The sequence below is a fragment of the Oncorhynchus masou genome, chromosome 21 (assembly GCF_036934945.1).
Source record: "Oncorhynchus masou masou isolate Uvic2021 chromosome 21, UVic_Omas_1.1, whole genome shotgun sequence".
In the NCBI taxonomy this organism is placed as follows: Eukaryota; Metazoa; Chordata; class Actinopteri; order Salmoniformes; family Salmonidae; genus Oncorhynchus; species Oncorhynchus masou.
The window spans coordinates 56,267,030-56,291,765 of NC_088232.1; the positions used below are offsets into that span (position 1 = coordinate 56,267,030).

Genomic DNA, 24,736 nt, shown 5'->3' on the forward strand with positions numbered 1-24,736 from the left:
AATACAAATATCTTCTTTACATAAGTATTCACATCCCTGAGTCAGTATTTTGTAGAAGCATCTATGGCAGCAATTACAGCTGTGAGTGTTTCTGGGTAAGTCTCTAAGAGCAACTGGATTGTACAATATTTGCTCATTTATTATTTTCAAAATTCTTCAGCCTCTGTCAAATTGGTTGCTGATTGTTTCTAGACAACCATTTTCAGGTCTTGCCATAGATTATCAACTAGATTTAAGTCAAAACTGTAACTCGGCCCCTGAGGGACATTCACTGTCTTCTTGGCAAGAAACTCCAGTGTAGATTTGGCCTTGTGTTTTAAGTTGTCCTGCTAAAAGGTGAATAAATCTCCCAGTGTCTGGAAAGCAGACTGAACCAGGTTTTCTAGGGTTTTGCCTGTGCTTAGCTAAATTTCATATTTTTATCCTGAAAATATACGGGCAGAAGGTGAGACCCAGATGCAGACACAGGAGGCAGATGGTAAGAGTCTTTGAAGTTTAATAAATCCAAATAGGCAAAAGAATGGTCCTATACAGGCAAAAATGGTGTCCAGAAAACAGGCAAAGATCAAAACGGGGAGGACTAGCAAAAAAATAATAGAAAAGGAGTACGGGAAAACACGCTGGTTGAAAACATACAAGACAAACTGGCACAGAGAAACAGGAAACACAGGGATAAATACACTGGCACAGAGAGAAAGGAAACACAGGGATAAATACACTGGCACAGAGAGACAGGAAACACAGGGATAAATACACTGGTACAGAGAGACAGGAAACACAGGGATAAATACACTGGGACAGAGAGACAGGAAACACAGGGATAAATACACTGGTACAGAGAGACAGGAAACACAGGGATAAATACACTGGTACAGAGAGACAGGAAACACAGGGATAAATACACTGGTACAGAGAGACAGGAAACACAGGGATACATACACTGGTACAGAGAGACAGGAAACACAGGGATACATACACTGGTACAGAGAGACAGGAAACACAGGGATAAATACACTGGTACAGAGAGACAGGAAACACAGGGATACATACACTGGCACAGAGAGACAGGAAACACAGGGATACATACACTGGTACAGAGAGACAGGAAACACAGGGATACATACACTGGTACAGAGAGACAGGAAACACAGGGATAAATACACTGGTACAGAGAGACAGGAAACACAGGGATAAATACACTGGCACAGAGAGACAGGAAACACAGGGATAAATACACTGGCACAGAGAGACAGGAAACACAGGGATAAATACACTGGCACAAGAGACAGGAAACACAGGTATACATACACTGGTACAGAGAGACAGGAAACAGGGATAAATACACTGGTACAAGAGACAGGAAACACAGGTATACATACACTGGTACAGAGAGACAGGAAACACAGGGATAAATACACTGGCACAGAGAGACAGGAAACACAGGGATACATACACTGGCACAGAGAGACAGGAAACACAGGGATACATACACTGGTACAGAGAGACAGGAAACACAGGGATAAATACACTGGCACAGAGAGACAGGAAACACAGGGATAAATACACTGGCACAGAGAGACAGGAAACACAGGGATAAATACACTGGCACAAGAGACAGGAAACACAGGTATACATACACTGGTACAGAGAGACAGGAAACAGGGATAAATACACTGGTACATAGAGACAGGAAACAGGGATAAATACACTGGTACAAGAGACAGGGAACACAGGTATACATACACTGGTACAGAGAGACAGGAAACACAGGGATAAATACACTGGTACAGAGAGACAGGAAACACAGGGATAAATACACTGGTACAGAGAGACAGGAAACACAGGGATACATACACTGGTACAGAGAGACAGGAAACACAGGGATACATACACTGGTACAGAGAGACAGGAAACACAGGGATAAATACACTGGTACAAGAGACAGGAAACACAGGGATACATACACTGGTACAGAGAGACAGGAAACACAGGGATAAATACACTGGTACTGAGAGACAGGAAACACAGGGATAAATACACAGAGACAGGAAACACAGGGATACATACACTGGTACAGAGAGACAGGAAACACAGGGATAAATACACTGGTACAGAGAGACAGGAAACAGGGATAAATACACTGGTACAAGAGACAGGGAACACAGGGATAAATACACTGGTACAGAGAGACAGGAAACACAGGGATACATACACTGGTACAGAGAGACAGGAAACACAGGGATAAATACACTGGCACAGAGAGACAGGAAACACAGGGATAAATACACTGGTACAGAGAGACAGGGAACACAGGTATACATACACTGGTACAGAGAGACAGGAAACACAGGGATAAATACACTGGTACTGAGAGACAGGAAACACAGGGATAAATACACTGGTACAGAGAGACAGGAAACACAGGGATACATAAACTGGTACAGAGAGACAGGAAACACAGGGATACATACACTGGGGAAAATAAGACCTGGAAAATAAGACCTGGAGGGGTGGAGACAATCACAAGGACAGGTGAAACAGATCAGGGTGTGACAGTCCTTAACGATTATAAGCTTCCGAGTGGCGCAGTAGTCTAAGGCACTGCATGTCAGTGATAGAGGTATCACTACAGACACCCTGGTTCGAATCCAGGCTGTATCACAACCGGCCGTGATTGGGAGTCCCATAGGGCGGCGCATAATTGGCCTAGCGTCGTCCTGCTTTGGCCAGCGTAGGCCGTCATTGTAAAAAGTAATGTGTTCTTAACTGACTTGCCGAGTTAAAGGTTCAATAAAAAATACAAAATAAACAAGCATGCCCATAACATGATGCAGCCACCAATGTGCTTGAAAATATGAAGAGTGGTACTCAGTAATATGTTTGGAGCAAATCCAATACAACACTTTGTATTCAGGACAAAAAGTGAGTTGCTTTGCTAAATTTATTTGCAATATGACTTCAGTGCCTTGTTGGACACATGATGCATGTTTTGAAATATTATGTACAGGATGCCTTCTTTTCACTCTGTCAACTAGGTTAGTATTGTGGAGTTACTGCATTGTTGTTGATCCATCCTCAGTTTTTTTCTCCTATCATAGCCAGTATACTTGGGTGTACTGATACACCATCCAAAGTGTAATTTGTAACCTCTCAAAGGGATATTCATTGTCTGCTTTTTTTGGGGGGGGGGCGTCTAACAATAGGTGCCCTTCTTTGCGAGGCATTGCAGAACCTCCCTGGTATTTGTGGTTTAATCTGTGTTTGAAATTCACTGCTTGATTGCAGGATCTTACAGATCATTGTGGGGTACAGGTAGTCCTTCAAAAATCATGTTAAATACTATTATTAGGTCCAACTTGTGACTTGACGCATGTTTTTCTCCTGGTCTTATTAAGCCACAACAAAGGTGTTGAATACTTATTATTAATTTTTTATTATTTTGAAAACAATTCAAAAAATATAATTCATTTTAAATGGGGTATTGTGGCTGTAGGCCAGGGACAAAACAATAATGTCATGGAATTTTAAATGAGGCAATAACACAACAACACGTGGACAATGTCATGGAATGTGGATACTTTATGAAGGCAATAACTATCATCCTCCCTAACTTTCCATCCAAGTTGTCAGGCCCCGTTGGCTTGTCATTGTTGGACAACACTATTTTCTTCCACCGCTTCCACACTTTTATACTTTAGGGAATTCAAAATGACAGGTTTGTCTTTCATAATTTGGTCCGTTAGGCATGAAGGTGTAATTTCATAATTTGGTCCGTTAGGCATGAAGGTGTAATTTTATAATTTGGTCCGTTAGGCATGAAGGTGTAATTTCATAATTTGGTCCGTTAGGCATGAAGGTGTAATTTTATAATCTGGTCCGTTAGGCATGAAGGTGTAATTTTATAATTTGGTCCGTTAGGCATGAAGGTGTAATTGTATAATTTGGTCCGTTAGGCATGAAGGTGTAATTTCATAATTTGGTCCGTTAGGCATGAAGGTGTATTTTCATAATTTGTCATTGGCACGTCATGCCACAGTATACTAACCAGTGCCAGGCACAGTTCTGGTGTCAATCATTGCTGGGTTTTTCACTCTCAACTTTTCCGTGTGTATCAAGAATTGTCCACCACCCAAAGGACATCCAGCCAAGTTGACATAACTGTGGGAAGCATTGGAGTCAACATGGACCAGCATACCTGTGGAACGCTTTAACACCTTGTAGAGTCCATACCCTCGACAAATTGGGGCTGTTCTGAGGGCAAAAGGAGAGGGGGTTCTTTATGTTTTGTACACACAGATAAATCGATGTGAGGAAGGTGTTCTTTATGTTTTGTACACACCGACGTGTAGATAAATGCACACATTTGCTTCTAGTGTGGGACTTTATGTTAGTGTACACTCCGTGTAGATGTACACTCCGTGTAGATAAATGCACACATTTGTTTCTAGTGTGGGACTTTGTTTTGTACACTCCGTGTAGATAAATGCACACATTTGTTTCTAGTGTGGGCCTTTATGTTTTGTACTCGACCAGTTAAAATGTCAAATTGGGGTGAAGAACCATCTAACATCAAGTTGTAAAATAGTGAACTAGTCCTTTAAGTTTCAGCGAAGACCTCTTTTGAGGGTGTTTGTATGACATTTAGCCTCCATTATATAATGCAGTTATTTGTCAGATGTTGTTATCCACACGCTCTGATCCAGAGCGACGAACCATAAGGACGTTCAACTAATCTGTGAATAAACTCTGTTCATACGTCCATATTAACAGCAGAGCCCGACCGATTCATCGGTTGACAGATACCATTGGCTGATACTGTGTCAGCATTTAAAAGGGCTGATATAAAATGCGAAGAAAAAGCCATTCTTCATGGAATTTTATTTTGTCTTTGCATTTCATTATTTATCCTGAAGAGGGCACTCTTTACATGGCTAAAAAGCAGTCTTGCCTGACACGCTCTACGGTAAAACTGGACATAAAACCCAACGCAACGACACCAGTCAGAGTTTCTATCCCTACAGAAAACATTTCCATTTGTTGTTCCACCTATAATAATAATATTGGCAAATCATGATCGGTATCGGATCCAAAAATCTCATGGGTCTGGCTCTAATCTCACATGGGTCTGGCTCTAATCTCACATGGGTCTGGCTCTAATCTCACATGGGTCTGGCTCTAATCTCACATGGGTCTGGCTCTAATCTCACATGGGTCTGGCTCTAATCTCACATGGGTCTGGCTCCAATCTCACATGGGTCTGGCTCCATCTCACATGGGTCTGGCTCCAATCTCACATGGGTCTGGCTCTAATCTCACATGGGTCTGGCTCCAATCTCACATGGGTCTGGCTCCAATCTCACATGGGTCTGGCTCTAATCTCACATGGGTCTGGCTCTAATCTCACATGGGTCTGGCTCTAATCTCACATGGGTCTGGCTCTAATCTCACATGGGTCTGGCTCTAATCTCACATGGGTCTGGCTCTAATCTCACATGGGTCTGGCTCTAATCTCACATGGGTCAGGCTCTAATCTCACATGGGTCTGGCTCTAATCTCACATGGGTCTGGCTCTAATCTCACATGGGTCTGGCTCTAATCTCACATGGGTCTGGCTCTAATCTCACATGGGTCTGTTTTGTATAGTAATGTTGGCTCCATTACCTACACTGTAGTAACCACGGTTTTCATGCTCCCTCTGTGTAGATACTGTAATTACTGTTAATGTACCTGGTGGTGTTGGGATGGTGTATTTCATTGTTTATATTTCACCTTTTTTTTATTTTACTAGGCAAGTCAGTTAAGAACTAATTCTTATTTATAATGACGGTCCTGGGAACAGTGGGTTAAATGCCTGTTCAGGGTCAGAACGCTTTTTATTGTCAGCTCAGGGTTGATCTAGCATTTGGTTACTGGCCCAATCCAATAGGGAATAGGGTGTAATTCTTTATATAGTCTGGCTAGGTTTGTCCAGGGCCCATAGGAATAGGGTGTTCTAATCTTTATATGGGTCTGGTTTGTCTAGGGCCCATGGGGAATAGGGTGTCCTATTCTTTATATATCTGCACTAGGTTTGTCCAGGGCCCATAGTGAATAGGGTGTTCTATTCTTTATATAGTGCACTGGTTTGTCTAGGGCCCATGGGGAATAGGGTGTCCTAATCTTTATATAGTGCACTGGGTTTGTCTAGGGCCCATAGGGAATAGGGTGTTCTATTCTTTATATAGTGCACTAGATTTGTCTAGGGCCCATGGGAATAGTTTTGTATTCTTTTATATAGTGCACTAGGTTTGTCTAGGGTTTTCATAGGGAATAGGGTGTTCTGTTCTTTATATAGTGCACTAATTTGTTCAGGGCCCATAGGGAATAGGGTGTTCATTCTTTATATAGTGCACTAGGTTTGTCTAGGGCCCATAGGGAATAGGGTGTTCTATTCTTTATATAGTGCACTAGGTTTGTCTAGGGCCCATAGGGAATAGGGTTAACTGCCTGTTCTATTCAGAATATAGTGCACTAGGTTTGTTGGGCCCATAGGGAATAGGGTGTTCTATTTAGGTTATATAGTGCACTAGGTTTGTCCAGGGCCCATAGGGAATAGGGTGTTCTATTCTTTATATAGTGCACTAGGTTTGTCTAGGGCCCATAGGGAATAGGGTGTTCTATTCTTTATATAGTGCACTAGGTTTGTCCAGGGCCCATAGGCAATAGGGTGTTCTGTTCTTTATATAGTGCACTAGGTTTGTCCAGGGCCCATAGGGAATAGGGTGTTCTATTCTTTATATAGTGCACTAGGTTTGTCCAGGGCCCATAGGGAATAGGGTGTTCTATTCTTTATATAGTGCACTAGGTTTGTCCAGGGCCCATAGTGAATAGGGTTTCTATTCTTTATATAGTGCACTAGGTTTGTCTAGGGCCCATAGGGAATAGGGTGTTCTATTCTTTATATAGTGCACTAGGTTGGTCCAGGGCCCATAGGGAATAGGGTGTTCTATTCTTTATATAGTGCACTAGGTTGGTCCAGGGCCCATAGGGAATAGGGGACCATTTGAGGAACACATTGATCTGTTCTCCACTGATGTTCTCAATGGTTTTGTGTGTTTCCAGGACAGTTCTAAAGGACAGCTTCATAAATCCTTCCTTACAAGATGGTCATCGTTAGACAACCATGCTGGTGTTTGGAGGGAACACTCACAACGACACGTCCATGAGCCACTCATAAATCCTTCATTACAAGACTTCATGGCCTATGACCTGGGTACGTGACAGCCTTAACCTGTTATAACCACTCATAAATCCTTCATTACAAGATGAGCACGCCACAGACATACAACCAGGGGCGTGGCAGCCTCAACCTGTTATAACCTCTCATAAATCATTCATTACAAGATGAGCACGCCACAGACATACAACCAGGGGCGTGGCAGCCTCAACCTGTTATAACCACTCATTAATCCTTCATTACAAGACGAGCACGCCACAGACATACAACCAGGGGCGTGGCAGCCTCAACCTGTTATAACCACTCATAAATCCTTCATTACAAGATGAGCACGCCACAGACATACAACCAGGGGCGTGGCAGCCTCAACCTGTTATAACCACTCATTAATCCTTCATTACAAGATGAGCACGCCACAGACATACAACCAGGGGGCGTGGCAGCCTCATAACGCACACAGTCATAACAGCACAACTTAATGGCCTACATCCTGGACAGTGACAAATTATTTGGCCATTAATAACCTCTCAAAAACACCATCATTCTAAAGTGTTTTAGTTCATTAAAACAACAGCAGAGACTGATCTCTTGTCCTTCATTCTAATCATCCCGTGTGGGGAAATTGCTTGTTAGTTCATTAAAACAACAGCAGAGACTGATCTCTTGTCCTCCATTCTAATCATCCCGTGTGGGGAAATTGCTTGTTAGTTCATTAAAACAACAGCAGAGACTGATATCTTGTCCTCCATTCTAATCATCCCGCGTGGGGAAATTGCTTGTCAGTTCATTAAAACAACAGCTGAGACTGATCTCTTGTCCTGAAATCAAATAAAACAAATTGGACTTCCTGTACCGCTCCTGTACCGCTTACCCTGCAGTAGCAAAGAGAACATTCTAGGACTTGGGTAACTGCCTTTAGAAATGTAAAGGGCCTTCCTCTGACACCGCCTGGTATATCGGTCCTGGATGGCAGGAAGCTTGGCACCAGGGATGTTCAGGGCTTTCCTCTGACACCGCCTGGTATAGAGGTCCTGGATGGCAGGAAGCTTGGCACCAGGGATGTTCAGGGCCTTCCTCTGACACCGCCTGGTATATCGGTCCTGGATGGCAGGAAGCTTGGCACCAGGGATGTTCAGGGCTTTCCTCTGACACCGCCTGGTATAGAGGTCCTGGATGGCAGGAAGCTTGGCACCAGGGATGTTCAGGGCTTTCCTCTGACACCGCCTGGTATAGAGGTCCTGGATGGCAGGAAGCTTGGCCCCGGTGATGTTCTGGGCTGTACCCACTACCCTTGCGGTCGGATGCCCGAGCAGTTGCCATATCAGGTGGTGATGCAACCAGTCAGGATGCTCTCGACGGTGCAGCTGTAGAACTGTTTGAGGATCTGAGGACCCATGCCACAAATCTCTTCCATCTCCTGAGGGGGAATATGCATTGTCGTTTCCTCTTTACGACTGTCTTGGTGTGTTTGGACCATGATAGTTTGTTGCTGATGTGGACACCAAGGATCTTGATGTTGTCGACCTACTCCAGGTCTACAGTTGATGGGAATGGGAGCATGCTTGCTCTCTTTTTCCTGTAGTCCATGATAATCTCATTTTTTTGTGATCACGTTTGGGGAGAAGTTGGCCAGGTCTCTGACCTCTTCCCTATAGGCTGTTTCATCGCTGTTGGTGATCAGGCCTACCACCGTTGTTGTCTGCAAACATAATGATGGTGCTTCTACACCTGCATTGCTTGCTGTTTGGGGTTTTAGGCTGGGTTTCTGTACAGCACTTGGAGATATCAGCTGATGTACGAAGGGCTATATAAATAAATTTGATTTGATTTGGTGTTGGAGTTGTGCCTGGCCATGCAGTCGTGGGTGAACAGGGAGTACAGGAGAGGACGAAGCACGCACCCCTGAGGGGCCCCCGTGTTGAGGATCAGCGTGGCAGATGTGTCGTTACCTACCCTCACCACCTGGGGGCGGCCCGTCAAAGTCCAGGATCTAGTTGAAAAGGGAGGTGTTTAGTCCCAGGGGGGTCTTTAGCTTTGTGATGAGCTTGGAGGGCACTATGGTGTTGAACGCTGAGCTGTAGTCAATGAACAGCATACTCACGTAGGTGTTCTTTTTGTCCAGGTTTAAAGGTCTAGGTTTTAAGTCGTCCGGAACAGCTGGTGCTCTCATGCATGCTTCAGTGTTGCTCTATCCACCATTCATAATGACAATATTGTCTACCAGTCAGAGAATACCTGAAAATCTGCAGGGGACATTGGTGGCCAGTGATGGCAGCCAGACGTGGCCAGTGATGGTAGCCAGACATGGCCAGTGATGGCAGCCAGACGGGGCCAGTGATGGCAGCTAGACGGGGCCAGTGATGGCAGCCAGACGGGTGTCAGGACCCGGTGATGGGTCTCCGGAGTGAGAAACAGTTACTTAACCAACTGAGCCACGAATAGTCAGCAGAACCCAGAAGATGAGGCAGACACAGCAGTACTTAAGAAGGTGTATTTAATAAAGTAAAAACTCATGTCCTTCAATACAAAAAATGGCAAATCCAAAAGGTGGTAGGAATAGCACAAAAAAGCCTCAAGAGATACTCAAAAACAAAATGGAATTCCACAAGAGCATCCACCGGGGCGACAAGAATACACAGAACACTAGGGCTGGGTGCTAACATACAAACACAGAGCACAGAACTGAGGGAAACTAAGGGTTTAAATACAATCAGGGAAAACGAGGCACAGGTGCAAATAATAATGGGGAACAAGGGAAAAAACATAAGGTCAAAAAGCACAATGGGGGCATCTAGTGACCAAAACCCGGAACAACCCTCAAATCCTGACATTGGGCCAGTGATGCCCAAGATTAATTCATTCCTTGTGGTGTTGGATGAGAAATACATTGTATTTATCTACGAGTCCAATTGGGACAGTGGTCGTTGTTAATGAATGTATTAATGTCCTTTGTGTTGTTAGTGAATGTTAATCAAATCAAATTTTATTTGTCACATACACTTGGTTAGCAGATGTTAATGCGAGTGTAGCGAAATGCTTGTGCTTCTAGTTCCGACAATGCAGTAATAACCAACAAGTAATCTAACTAACAATTCCTAAACTACTGTCTTATACACAGTGTAAGGGGATAAAGAATATGTACATAAGGATATATGAATGAGTGATGGTACAGAGCAGCATAGGCAAGATACAGTAGATGGTATCGAGTACAGTATATACATATGAGATGATATGTAAACAAAGTGGCATAGTTAAAGTGGCTAGTGATACATGTATTACATAAGGATGCAGTCGATGATATAGAGTACAGTATATACGTATGCATATGAGAAGAATAATGTAGGGTATGTAACATTATATAAGGTAGCATTGTTTAAAGTTGCTAGTGATATATTTACATTTCCCATCAATTCCCGTTATTGAAGTGCCTGGAGTTGTGTCAGTGTGTTGGCAGCAGCCACTCAATGTTAGCGGTGGCTGTTTAACAGTCTGATGGCCTTGAGAGAGAAGCTGTTTTTCAGTCTCTCGGTCCCAGCTTTGATGCACCTGTACTGACCTCGCCTTCTGGATGATAGCGGGGTGAACAGGCAGTGGCTCGGGTGGTTGATGTCCTTGATGATCTTTATGGCCTTCCTGTAACATCGGATGGTGTATGTGTCCTGTATGGGTCCTGTAGTTTGCCCCCGGTGATGTGTTGTGCAGACCTCACTACCCTCTGGAGAGCCTTACGGTTGAGGGCGGAGCAGTTGCCGTGCCAGGCGGTGATACAGCCCGCCAGGATACTCTCGATTGTGCATCTGTAGAAGTTTGTGAGTGCTTTTGGTGACAAGCCAAATTTCTTCAGCCTCCTGAGGTTGAAGAGGCGCTGCTGCGCCTTCTTCACGATGCTATCTGTGTGAGTGGACCAATTCAGTTTGGCTGTGATGTGTATGCTGAGGAACTTAAAACGTGCTACTCTCTCCACTACTGTTCCATCGATGTGGATAGGAGGGTGTTCCCTCTGCTGTTTCCTGAAGTCCACAATCATCTCCTTAGTTTTGTTGACGTTGAGTGTGAGGTTATTTTCCTGACACCACACTCCGAGGGCCCTCGCCTCCTCCTTGTAGGCCGTCTCGTCCTTGTTGGTAATCAAGCCTACCACTGTTGTGTCGTCCGCAAACTTGATGATTGAGTTGGAGGCGTGCGTGGCCACGCAGTCGTGGATGAATAGGGAGTACAGGGGAGGGCTCAGAACGCACCCATGCGGGGCCCCAGTGTTGGGAATCAGCGGGGAGGAGATGTTGTTACCTACCCTCACCACCTGGGGGCGGCCCGTCAGGAAGTCCAGTACCCAGTTGCACTTGGCGGGGTCGAGACCCAGGGTCTCGATGCTTGATGACGAGCTTGGAGGGTACTATGGTGTTGAATGCCGAGCTGTAGTCGATGAACAGCATTCTCACATAGGTATTCCTCTTGTCCAGATGGGTTAGGGCAGTGTGCAGTGTGGTTGAGATTGCATCGTCTGTGGACCTATTTGGGCGGTAAGCAAATTGGAGTGGGTCTAGGGTGCCAGGTAGGGTGGAGGTGATATGGTCCTTGACTAGTCTCTCAAAGCACTTCATGATGACGGAAGTGAGTGCTACGGGGCTGTAGTCGTTTAGCTCAGTTACCTTAGCTTTCTTGGGAACAGGAACAATGGTGGCCCTCTTGAAGCATGTGGGAACAGCAGACTGGTATAGGGATTGATTGAATATGTCCGTAAACACACCAGCCAGCTGGTCTGCGCATGCTCTGAGGGCGCGACTGGGGATGCCGTCTGGGCCTGCAGCCTTGCGAGGGTTAACACGTTTAAATGTTTTACTCACCTCGGCTGCAGTGAAGGAGAGACCGCATGTTTCCGTTGCAGGCCGTGTCAGTGGCACTGTATTGTCCTCAAAGCGGGCAAAAAAGTTATTTAGTCTGCCTGGGAGCAAGACATCCTGGTCCGTGACTGGGCTGGATTTCTTCCTGTAGTCCGTGATTGACTGTAGACCCTGCCACATGCCTCTTGTGTCTGAGCCGTTGAATAGAGATTCTACTTTGTCTCTGTACTGACGCTTAGCTTGTTTGATAGCCTTACGGAGGGAATAGCTGCACTGTTTGTATTCAGTCATGTTACCAGACACCTTGCCCTGATTGAAAGCAGTGGTTCGCGCTTTCAGTTTCACGCGAATGCTGCCATCAATCCACGGTTTCTGGTTAGGGAATGTTTTAATCATTGCTATGGGAACAACATCTTCAACGCACGTTCTAATGAACTCGCCATGAATCAGCGTATTCGTCAATGTTATCTGACGCAATACGAAACATGTCCCAGTCCACGTGATGGAAGCAGTCTTGGAGTGTGGAGTCAGCTTGGTCGGACCAGCGTTGGACAGACCTCAGCGTGGGAGCTTCTTTTTTAAATTTTTGTCTGTAGGCAGGTATCAGCAAAATGGAGTCGTGGTCAGCTTTTCCGAAAGGGGGCAAGGGCCTTATATGCGTCGCGGAAGTTCGAGTAACAGTGATCCAAGGTTTTTCCACCCCTGGTTGCGCAATCGATATGCTGATAAAATTTAGGGAGTCTTGTTTTCAGATTAGCCTTGTTAAAATCCCCAGCAACAATGAATGCAGCCTCCGGGTAAATGGTTTCCAGTTTGCAAAGAGTTAAATAAAGTTTGTTCAGAGCCATCGATGTGTCTGCTTGGGGGGATATATACGGCTGTGATTATAATCGAAGAGAATTCTCTTGGTAGATAATGCGGTCTACATTTGATTGTGAGGAATTCTAAATCAGGCGAACAGAAGGATTTGAGTTCCTGTATGTTTCTTTCATCGCACCATGCCTCGTTAGCCATAAGGCATACACCCCCACCCCTCTTCTTACCAGAAAGGTGTTTGTTTCTGTCGGCATGCGTGGAGAAACCCGTTGGCTGCACCGCTTCGGATAGCGTCTCTCCAGTGAGCCATGTTTCCGTGAAGCACAGAACGTTACAGTCTCTGATGTCCCTCTGGAATGCTACCCTTGCTCGGATTTCATCAACCTTGTTGTCAAGAGACTGGACATTGGCAAGAAGAATGCTAGGAAGTGGGGCACGATGTGCCAGTCTCCGTAGTCTGACCAGAAGACCGCCTCGTTTCCCTCTTTTCGGAGTCGTTTTTTGGTCGCTGCATGCGATCCATTCCGTTGTCCTGTTTGTAAGGCAGAACACAGGATCCGCGTCACGAAAAACATATTCTTGGTCGTACTGATGGTGAGTTAACGCTGATCTTATATACAGTAGTTCTTCTCGACTGTACATAATGAAACCTAAGATGACCTGGGGTACTAATGTAAGAAATAACACGTAAAAAACAAAAAACTGCATAGTTTCCTAGGAACGCTTTGAAGCGAGGCGGCCATCTCTGTCGGCGCCGGAAGTATGTGTGAATGTATGTCTGTGATTATTTTACTGAAGGTGATGCCATGTCCATCCTGTATTTTATCCCGTTTGCAACATTTTCCCCATCATATTCGAGCTGAATGCTCGTAGTCTTCATCTCCGTGTTAATTGAACTTCTCTTCCTCTTCACGGGTCCGTCCGTCTGTAGTTGTTATTCCGTCGCCTGACGTTGTCCAGGGGTTGAGATCTCCTCACCCACGGCTCTAATTCATGCCAATCTTTTTCAGGTCATGATACTCACTTCCCGGAGAGTAGTTACGGTATAGGTGCCTTATAATTGGGTCACAGGACCCGATACCTTGTATTTGAGCCTTACAAGCGTTTGCCGATTTATTATGGAGAATACGACCTAATGTCTCCTACCAGTGACACACTTCAAAATATCACTGCTGTTGACGACACACAATCATAAATATTCACAGTGGTCTTCCTACTTCCACATAATCTGTCACGGTTCCCCGCCACAACAGGGCCTAAACCAACCTCTCTCCTTACTGCCAATACACTCGTGTTCAAACAACGTTCCAATATCGTATCACCTTCCACATTCCACTGACCATGTTTCATCTTTAAGCACAGATATTCTCGGATCTCTCCTACTCTCCACAGTACCCACTTCCTGCCTTCGTCCTTCGGCATGGACTACTTCTCTATACTAGTACATGGATGTGCCAACATCTCCATATACCATTTAGACAACAGACACTTAAACAGAATCCAACCCCTAATCTAACCCATTAGGGGTTTAAACCCTCCAGAACACATTGTGCCCACAGTGCTCCAGTCAAACCTATTAGGGGTTAATCTTCAGTCTAATCTTCTCCTTCACTCTGCCGTCCAACTCATCCCAAACCATCTCAATTGGGTTGAGGTCGGATGATTGTGGAGGCCAGGTCATCTGATGCAGCACTCCATCACTCTCCTTCTTGGTCAAATAGCCCTTATACAGTATGGAGGTGTATTGGGTCATTGTCCTGTTGAAAAACAAATTATAGTCCCACTAAGCCCAAACCAGATGGGATGGTGTATCGCTGCAGAATGCTGTGTTAGCCATGCTGGTTAAGTGTGCATTGAATTCTAACTAAAGCATAGATTGTGTCAACAGCAATGCAACCCCACACAATAACACCTCCTCCTCCATGCTTCATCATGGGAAATACACTTGCATAGGTCATCCAATCACTTATTCTGCATTCCACAAACTAAAAATCTCAAATTTGGACTCATCAGACCAAAGGACAGATTTCCACTGATCTAATGTCCATTGCTCGTGTTTCTTGGCCCAAGAAACATATTATTGGGGTCCTTTAGTAGTGGTTTCTTTGCAGGAATTCAACCACGAAGGCCTGATTCACACAGTCTCCTCTGAACAGTTGATGTTGAGATGTCTGTTACTAACCCTGACGCACCTTAACCCTGACGCACCTTAACCCTAACGCACCTTAACCCTAACCCATCTTAACCCTAACCAATCTTAATCCTAACCCAGTCTAACCCTAACCCAGTCTAACCCACCTTAACCCTAACCCACCTTAACCCTAACCCATCTTAACCCTAACCAATCTTAATCCTAACCCAGTCTAACCCTAACCCAGTCTAACCCACCTTAACCCTAACGCACCTTAACCCTAACGCACCTTCACCCTAACGCACCTTAACCCTAACGCACCTTAACCCTAACGCATCTTAACCCTAACCCACCTTAACCTTAACCAATCTTAATCCTAACCCTAACCCAGTCTAACCCACCTTAACCCTAACCCACCTTAACCCTAACCCACCTTAACCCTAACCCAGTCTAACCCTAACCCAGTCTAACCCTAACCCAGTCTAACCCTAACCCATCCTAACCCTAACCCAGTCTAACCCATCCTAACCCCTCCTAACCCAATCTAACGCTAAACCAGTCTAACTCTAACCCATCTTAACCTTAACCCAGTCTAACCCTAACCCAGTAACCCAGTCTAACCCTAACTCCTAACCCTCCTAACCCTAACCCCTCCTTACCCATACTAACCCAGTCTAACCTAACCCAGTCTAACCCTAACCCAGTCAAACCCATTCTAACCCATCCCATCCTAACCCAGTCTAACCCTAACCCAGTCTAACCCTAACCCAGTCTAACTAACCCAGGCTAACCCCTCCTAACCCTAACCCCTCTCAACCCGGTCTAACCCTAACCCAGTCATACCCAGTCTAACCCTAACCCAGTCTAACCCTAACCCAGTCAAACCGTCTAACCCTAACCCAGTCTAACCCTAACCCAGTCTAACCCTAACCCAGTCTAACCCTAACCCAGTCTAACCCTAACCCAGTCTAACCCCCTAACCCAGTCTAACCCTAACGCAGTCTAACCCTAACGCAGTCTAACCCTAACCCTAACCCAGTCTAACCCTAACCCAGTCAAACCCAGTCTAACCCTAACCCAGTCTAACCCTAACCCAGTCTAACCTTAACCCAGGCTAACCCATCCTAATCCTAACCCCTCCTAACCCAGTCTAGCCCTAATCCAGTCTAGCCCCAGTCTAGCCCTAATCCAGTCTAGCCCAAACCCATCTTAACCCTAACCCATCTTAACCCTAACCCATCTTAACCCTAACCCAGTCTAACCCTAACCCAGTCTAGCCCAGTCTAGCCCTAACCCAGTCTAGCCCTAACCCAGTCTAGCCCTAACCCAGTCTAGCCCTAACCCAGTCTAGCCCTAACCCATCTTAACCCTAACCCATCTTAACCCTAACCCATCTTAACCCTAACCCATCTTAACCCTAACCCAGTCTAGCCCTAACCCAGTCTAGCCCTAACCCAGTCTAGCCCTAACCCAGTCTAGCCCTAACCCAGTCTAGCCCTAACCCAGTCTAAATCTAACCCATCTTAACCCTAACCCATCTAACCCTAACCCAGTCTAGCCCAGTCTAGCCGTAACCCATCTTAACCCTAACCCATCTTAACCCTAACCCATCTTAACCCTAACCCATCTTAACCCTAACCCATCTTAACCCTAACCCATCTTAACCCTAACCCATCTTAACCCTAACGCATCTAACCCTAACCCAACCCAGTCTAGCCCTAACCCAGTCTAGCCCTAACCCAGTCTAGCCCTAACCCAGTCTAGCCCAGTCTAGCCCTAACCCATTTTAACCCTAACCCATCTTAACCCTAACCCATCTTAACCCTAACCCATCTTAACCTAACCCATCTTAACCCTAACGCAGTCTAACCCAGTCTAGCCCTAACCCAGTCTAGCCCTAACCCAGTCTTAACCCAGTCTAAACCCTGTCTAGCCCTAACCCTGTCTAGCCCTAGACCAGTCTAGCCCTAACCAGTCTAGCCCTAGACCAGTCTAGCCCTAACCCAGTCTAAATCTAACCCATCTTAACCCTAACCCATCTTAACCCTAACCCAGTCTAGCCCTAACCCAGTCTAGCCCTAACCCAGTCTAGCCCTAACCCAGTCTAGCCCTAACCCAGTCTAGCCCTAACCCAGTCTAGCCCTAACCCAGTCTAGCCCTAACCCAGTCTAGCCCTAACCCAGTCTAGCCCTAACCCAGTCTAAATCTAACCCATCTTAACCCTAACCCAGTCTAACCCTAACCCAGTCTAGCTGTAACCCAGTCTAGCTGTAATCCATCTTAACCCTAACCCATCTTAACCCTAACCCATCTTAACCCTAACCCATCTTAACCCTAACCCATCTTAACCCTTCCCCATCTAAACCCTTCCCCATCTTAGCCCGAACGCAGTCTAGCCCGAACGCAGTCTAGCCCGAACGCAGTCTAGCCCGAACGCAGTCTAGCCCGAACGCAGTCTAGCCCGAACTCAGTCTAGCCCGAACCCAGTCTAGCCCGAACGCAGTCTAGCCCGAACGCAGTCTAGCCCTAACCCAGTCTAGCCTAAGGCAGTCTAACCCTACCCCATCTTAACCCTAACCCAGTCTAACCCTAACACAGTCTAACCCAACACAGTCTAACCCTACCCCATCTTAACCCTACCCCATCTTAACCCTACCCCAGTCTAACCCTAACCCAGTCTAACCCTAACCCAGTCTAACCCTAACCCAGTCTAACCCTAACCCAGTCTAACCCTAACCCAGTCTAACCCTAATCCAGTCTAACCCTAATCCAGTCTAACCCTAATCCAGTCTAACCCTAATCCAGTCTAACCCTAATCCAGTCTAACCCTAATCCAGTCTAACCCTAACCCAGTCGAGCCCTAACCCAGTAGCCCTAACCCAGTCGAGCCCTAACCCAGTCTAAATCTAACCCATCCTAACCCTAACCCATCCTAACCCTAACCCATTCTAGCCCGAACGCAGTCTAGCCCGAACGCAGTCTAGCCCGAACGCAGTCTAGCCCGAACGCAGTCTAGCCCGAACCCAGTCTAGCCCTAACCCAGTCTAGCCTAAGGCAGTCTAACCATACCCCATCTTAACCCTAACCCAGTCTAACCCTAACCCATCTTAACCCTAACCCAGTCTAACCTTAACCCAGGCTCCCATCCTAACCCTAACCCCTCCTAATCCAGTCTAACCCTAATCCAGTCTAACCCTAATCCAGTCTAACCCTAATCCAGTCTAACCCTAATCCAGTCTAACCCTAATCCAGTCTAACCCTAATCCAGTCGAGCCCTAATCCAGTCGAGCCCTAATCCAGTCGAGCCCTAACCCAGTCGAGCCCTAACCCAGTCTAAATCTAACCCATCTTAACCCTAACCCAGTCTAACCCTAACCCAGTCTAGCTGTAACCCAGTCTAGCTGTAACCCATCTTAACCCTACCCCATCTTAACCCTACCCCATCTTAACCCTACCCCATCTTAACCCTAACCCATCTTAACCCTAACCCATCTTAACCCTAACCCAGTCTAGCCCGAACCCAGTCTAGCCCGAACCCAGTCTAGCCCGAATGCAGTCTAGCCCGAATGCAGTCTAGCCCGAACGCAGTCTAGCCCGAACGCAGTCTAGCCCGAACGCAGTCTAGCCCGAACGCAGTCTAGCCCGAACCCAGTCTAGCCCGAACCCAGTCTAACCCTACCCCATCTTAACCCTAACCCTAACCCAGTCTAACCTTAACCCAGGCTAACCCATCCTAACCCTAACCCCTCCTAACCCAGTCTAACCCTAATCCAGTCTAACCCTAATCCAGTCTAACCCTAATCCAGTCTAACCCTAACCCAGTCGAGCCCTAACCCAGTCGAGCCCTAATCCAGTCTAGCCCTAACCCAGTCTAGCCTAAGGCAGTCTAACCCTACCCCATCTTAACCCTAACCCAGTCTAACCCTAACACAGTCTAACCCTACCCCATCTTAACCCTAACCCAGTCTAACCCTAACCCAGTCTAACCCTAACCCAGTCTAACCCAGTCTAACCCTAATCCAGTCTAACCCTAATCCAGTCTAACCCTAATCCAGTCTAACCCTAATCCAGTCTAACCCAATCCAGTCTAACCCTAATCCAGTCTAACCCTAATCCAGTCGAGCTGTAACCCAGTCGAGCTGTCGAGCCCCCCAGTCTTAACCCTAACCCAGTCGAGCCCTAACCCAGTCGAGCCCTAACCCATCCTAACCCTAACCCATCCTAACCCGAACGCAGTCTAGCCCGAACGCAGTCTACCCAGTCTAGCCCGAACGCAGTCTAGCCCGAACGTCTAGCCCTAACCCAGTGTAGCCTAAGGCAGTCTAACCATACCCCATCATAACCCTAACCCAGTCTAACCCTAACCCATCTTAACCCTAACCCAGTCTAACCTTAACCCAGGCTAACCCATCCTAACCCTAACCCCTCCTAATCCAGTCTAACCCTAATCCAGTCTAACCCTAATCCAGTCTAACCCTAATCCAGTCTAACCCTAATCCAGTCTAACCCTAATCCAGTCTAACCCTAATCCAGTCTAACCCTAATCCAGTCGAGCCCTAATCCAGTCGAGCCCTAATCCAGTCGAGCCCAAACCCAGTCTAGCCCTAACCCAGTCTAAACCCTAACCCAGTCTAAATCTAACCCATCTTAACCCTAACCCAGTCTAACCCTAACCCAGTCTAGCTGTAACCCAGTCTAGCTGTAACCCATCTTAACCCTACCCCATCTTAACCCTAACCCATCTTAACCCTAACCCATCTTAACCCTAACCCATCTTAACCCGAACCCAGTCTAACCCAGTCTAACCCAGTCTAGCCCAACGTCTAGCCCGAACGCAGTCTAACCCTAACCCAGTCTAACCCTAACCCAGTCTAACCCTAACCCAGTCTAACCCTAACCCAGTCTAACCTTAACCCAGGCTAACCCATCCTAACCCTAACCCCTCCTAACCCAGTCTAACCCTAATCCAGTCTAACCCTAATCCAGTCTAACCCTAATCCAGTCTAACCCTAACCCAGTCTAACCCTAACCCAGTCTAGCCCTAATCCAGTCTAGCCCAAACCCAGTCTAAACCCTAACCCAGTCTAAATCCTAACCCAGTCTAAACCTAACCCATTTTAGCCCTAACCCAGTCTAGCCCTATCCCAGTCTAGCCCTATCCCAGTCTAGCCCTAACCCAGTCTAGCCCTAACCCAGTCTAGCCCTAACCCAGTCTAAATCTAACCCATCTTAACCCTAACCCAGTCTAACCCAGTCTAGCCCAGTCCCGTAACCCAGTCTAGCTGTAACCCAGTCTAGCCGTAACCCATCTTAACCCTAACCCATCTTAACCCTAACGTAGTCTAACCCTAACGCAGTCTAATCCAGTCTAACCCTAACCCAGTCTAGCCCTAACCCAGTCTAACCCTAACCCATCTTAACCCTAACCCATCTTAACCCTAACCCATCTTAACCCTAACCCATCTTAACCCTAACCCATCCTGAGCCCTAACCCAGTCTAACCCTAACCCAGTCGAGCCCTAACCCAGTTTTAACCCAGTCGAGCCCTAACCCAGTCGACCCAACCCAGTCGAGCCCTAACCCAGTCGAGCCCTAACCCATCGTAGCCCTAACCCATCGTAGCCCTAACCCAGTCTAGCCCTAACCCAGTCTAGCCCTAACCCAGTCTAAATCTAACCCATCTTAACCCTAACCCAGTCTAACCCAGTCTAGCCGTAACCCATCTTAACCCTAACCCATCTTAACCCGAACCCATCTTAACCCTAACGCAGTCTAACCCTAACGCAGTCTAATCCAGTCTAACCCTAACCCAGTCTAGCCGTAACCCAGTCTAGCCGTAACCCATCTTAACCCTAACCCATCTTAACCCTAACCCATCTTAACCCTAACCCATCTTTAACCCTAACCCATCTTAACCCTAACCCAGTCTAACCCTAACCCAGTCTAACCATGTCTAACTATCACATTGCTGGTCAGATCATGTAACAACAAGCGGATGTAGAAACTTGTCAATATAAACATGTCTCTCTCTCTAAACAGCATGTGATGAGTGGTCAGTGCTGTCCAGACCAGACCTCCACCATGATGTCAACCGGTTTGGACACACGGCCGTCTACAGTGACAGGTACAGAGAGACCGTCTACTTCAGGGTCCCTAGCCCAGTAATGGACTATTTGAGCCCAACATTACACCTTATAGTCCAAAGACCTGACATGTTCCTTTTAGAGGCGAAGTGGCTCTGGAAGCCGAAACCGACAAATACTCCATCTAAACGTGAATTGAATCTGAATTGCTGTACGGTTGTAGAAACATATCACATCAAAATACAGGAGTGGGGTGGGGGAGAAAGCTTTGGGAACTATGTCTAGGGAACTATCAAATCAAATTTATTTATATAGCCCTTCGTACATCAGCTGATATCTCAAAGTGCTGTACAGAAACCCAGCCTAAAACCCCAAACAGCAAGCAATGCAGGTGTAGAAGCACGGTGGCTAGGAAAAACTCCCTAGAAAGGCCAAAACCTAGGAAGAAACCTAGAGAGGAACCAGGCTATGTGGGGTGGCCAGGCCTCTTCTGGCTGTGCCGGGTGGAGATTATAACAGAACATGGCCAAGATGTTCAAATGTTCATAAATGACCAGCATGGTCGAATAATAATAAGGCAGAACAGTTGAAACTGGAGCAGCATCACAGCCAGGTGGACTGGGGACAGCAAGAAGTCATCATGTCAGGTAGTCGTGGGGCATGGTCCTAGGGCTCAGGTCGTCCGAGAGAGAGAAAGAAAGAGAGAAGGAGAGAATTAGAGAACGCACACTTAGATTCACACAGGACACCAAATAGGACAGGAGAAGTACTCCAGATATAACAAACTGACCCCAGCCCCCCGACACATAAACTACTGCAGCATAAATACTGGAGACTGAGACTGGAGGGTTCAGGAGACACTGTGTCTAGGGTCTAAACTATGTCTAGGGAATAAGCTTACTGTACTTTCATGTGTCTTATGTTTCTTTCTACCCCCTACAGTGTGATGTATGTGTTCGGGGGTTCAACAGTCTGTTGTTGAGTGATGTCCTCATCTACACGCCAGCCAGCTGCTCCAGCGCTCCCAGCGCTGCTGCCTGTATAGCGGCCTGGCCGGGGGTTCACTGCATTTGGAATGATAACCTGGGCTCCTGCCTGCCCTGGGACTCAAACCCCAGATTCCTGGATGAGCAGACCACCCTGGCCTCCTGTGGAACCAGAACATGTAGGTGACCTGTCTATCTAACCACTAGCCTAGTTCCACATATTACATTTCCATTTACATTTAAGTCATTTGGCACCATCCAGAGCGACTTACAAATTGGTGAATTCACCTTATGACATCCAGTGGAACAGCCACTTTACAATAGTGCATATGTGACCACCCGGCTCGATTTGGTCTTATGTATCAACATTTGAAATGGTGTTTCATACATTGGATAAAAGTAGCAACTCAGAGGTAGAAAATGGTATATTATACACTGCAGTTGAGGAACAATGGGAAAGTCATTCTGCTTTGAAAGCTGATAAACTTTTGAGAAAATAGCCATTGAATATTTTGGTACCTACTGGAGAGCTCTTCTTTGTCTCCACCCATTCAGCATCATTCACACCCTCTTAAGCTTTAGCCCCACCCATCTCTTTCAGGATTCACCTGTGAGGCCATGTACTAAACAACCAAAGATTTCAAGACTTTTAAGGCTGGTTTATACTACAGGTGTGTTCGGAAATTTAGTCTGGAGTGCCAGAGTTTACTAAGAGCGTTTGGCTCTCGGAGCGTTCAGAGCTCACACTGGACGCTCTGGCTGAGGAGCAGGGTTGATCCGAGCATTCTGCGCCTAACAGCAGTCAAGCACCCAAGCTAACTGGCTAAAGTTGGCTAGCTGCTAGCTACTTCCAGACACATGAGAGAACTGCTCTCTGACCATATTACTCTCCCTAGCAGAGCTGGTTAGGCTGTTTTCATGTTATCCAGAGCGTTGGTGACTAACTGTGCTGCTGGCAACAATTTAATTACGCTTTTTTGCCAACTTCTACTGACACCGGCCATATTCAACGGGTGTTGAGCGTTGGTAAATTCCTCAGTTATTCTGCGCTCTGCCACATTTAGACGAGAGTCTGAAATCAGAGTAGATAGCCAGAGCAAATTTACCAGCTACGTCTATTGACAGTTGTCGCAGTGACATCATAAACATTCTATTGAAGTGGTTAGTTGCATAGTGGAGTCTTTTGTTTAGACATGTATCTAGCTAGCTAAACAATGACCCATAATCCCAACTTGTAATGTTACTGCCCTGCATGAATCAGCAGTTAGCTAAACGAACCAGGTTCAATGTTAGCTAACTAAATCAAATCAAATTTTATTTGTCACATTCACATGGTTAGCAGATGTTAATGCGAGTGTAGCGAAATGCTTGTGCTTCTAGTTCCGACAATGCAGTAATAACCAACAAGTAATCTAACTAACAATTCCTAAACTACTGTCTTATACACACAAGTGTAGGGGGATAAAGAATATGTACATAAAGATATATGAATGAGTGACGGTACAGAGCAGCATAGGCAAGATACAGTAGATGGTATCGAGTACAGTATATACATATGAGAGGAGTATGTAAACAAAGTGGCATAGTTAAAGTGGCTAGTGATACATGTATTACATAAAGATGCATTAGATGATAGAGTACAGTATATATGTATACATATGAGATGAATAATGTAGGGTATGTAAACATTATATTAGGTAGCATTGTTTAAAGTGGCTAGTGATATATTTTACATAATTTCCCATCAATTCCCATTATTAAAGTGGCTGGAGTTGAGTCAGTGTGTTGGCAGCAGCCACTCAATGTTAGTGGTGGCTGTTTAACAGTCTGATGGCCTTGAGATGGAAGCTGTTTTTCAGTCTCGCGGTCCCAGCTTTGATGCACCTGTACTGACCTCACCTTCTGGATGATAGCGGGGTGAACAGGCAGTGGCTCGGGTGGATGTTGTCCTTGATGATCTTTATGGCCTTCCTGTAACATCGGGTGGTGTAGGTGTCCTGGAGGGCAGGTAGTTTGCCCCCGGTGATGCGTTGTGCAGACCTCACTACCCTCTGGAGAGCCTTACGGTTGTGGGCGGAGCAGTTGCCGTACCAGGCGGTGATACAGCCCGCCAGGATGCTCTCGATTGTGCATCTGTAGAAGTTTGTGAGTGCTTTTGGTGACAAGACGAATTTCTTCAGCCTCCTGAGGTTGAAGAGGCGCTGCTGCGCCTTCTTCACGATGCTGTCTGTGTGGGTGGACCAATTCAGTCTGTCTGTGTATGCCGAGGAACTTAAAACTTACTACCCTCTCCACTACTGTTCCATCGATGTGGATAGGGGGGTGTTCCCTCTGCTGTTTCCTGAAGTCCACAATCATCTCCTTAGTTTTGTTGACGTTGAGTGTGAGGTTATTTTCCTGACACCACACTCCAAGGGCCCTCACCTCCTCCCTGTAGGCCGTCTCGTCGTTGTTGGTAATCAAGCCTACCACTGTTGTGTCGTCCGCAAACTTGATGATTGAGTTGGAGGCGTGCGTGGCCATGCAGTCGTGGGTGAACAGGGAGTACAGGAGAGGGCTCAGAATGCACCCTTGTGGGGCCCCAGTGTTGAGGACCAGCGGGGTGGAGATGTTGTTGCCTACCCTCACCACTTGGGGGCAGCCCGTCAGGAAATTCAGTACCC

At 46.4% G+C, this 24,736-nt stretch overlaps 1 pseudogene; it reads left to right on the top strand.

Moving 5' to 3' along the window:
• LOC135508556 (attractin-like) overlaps window positions 1-24,736 on the top strand; it is a 194,836-nt pseudogene that overhangs the window by 64,505 nt on the left and 105,595 nt on the right.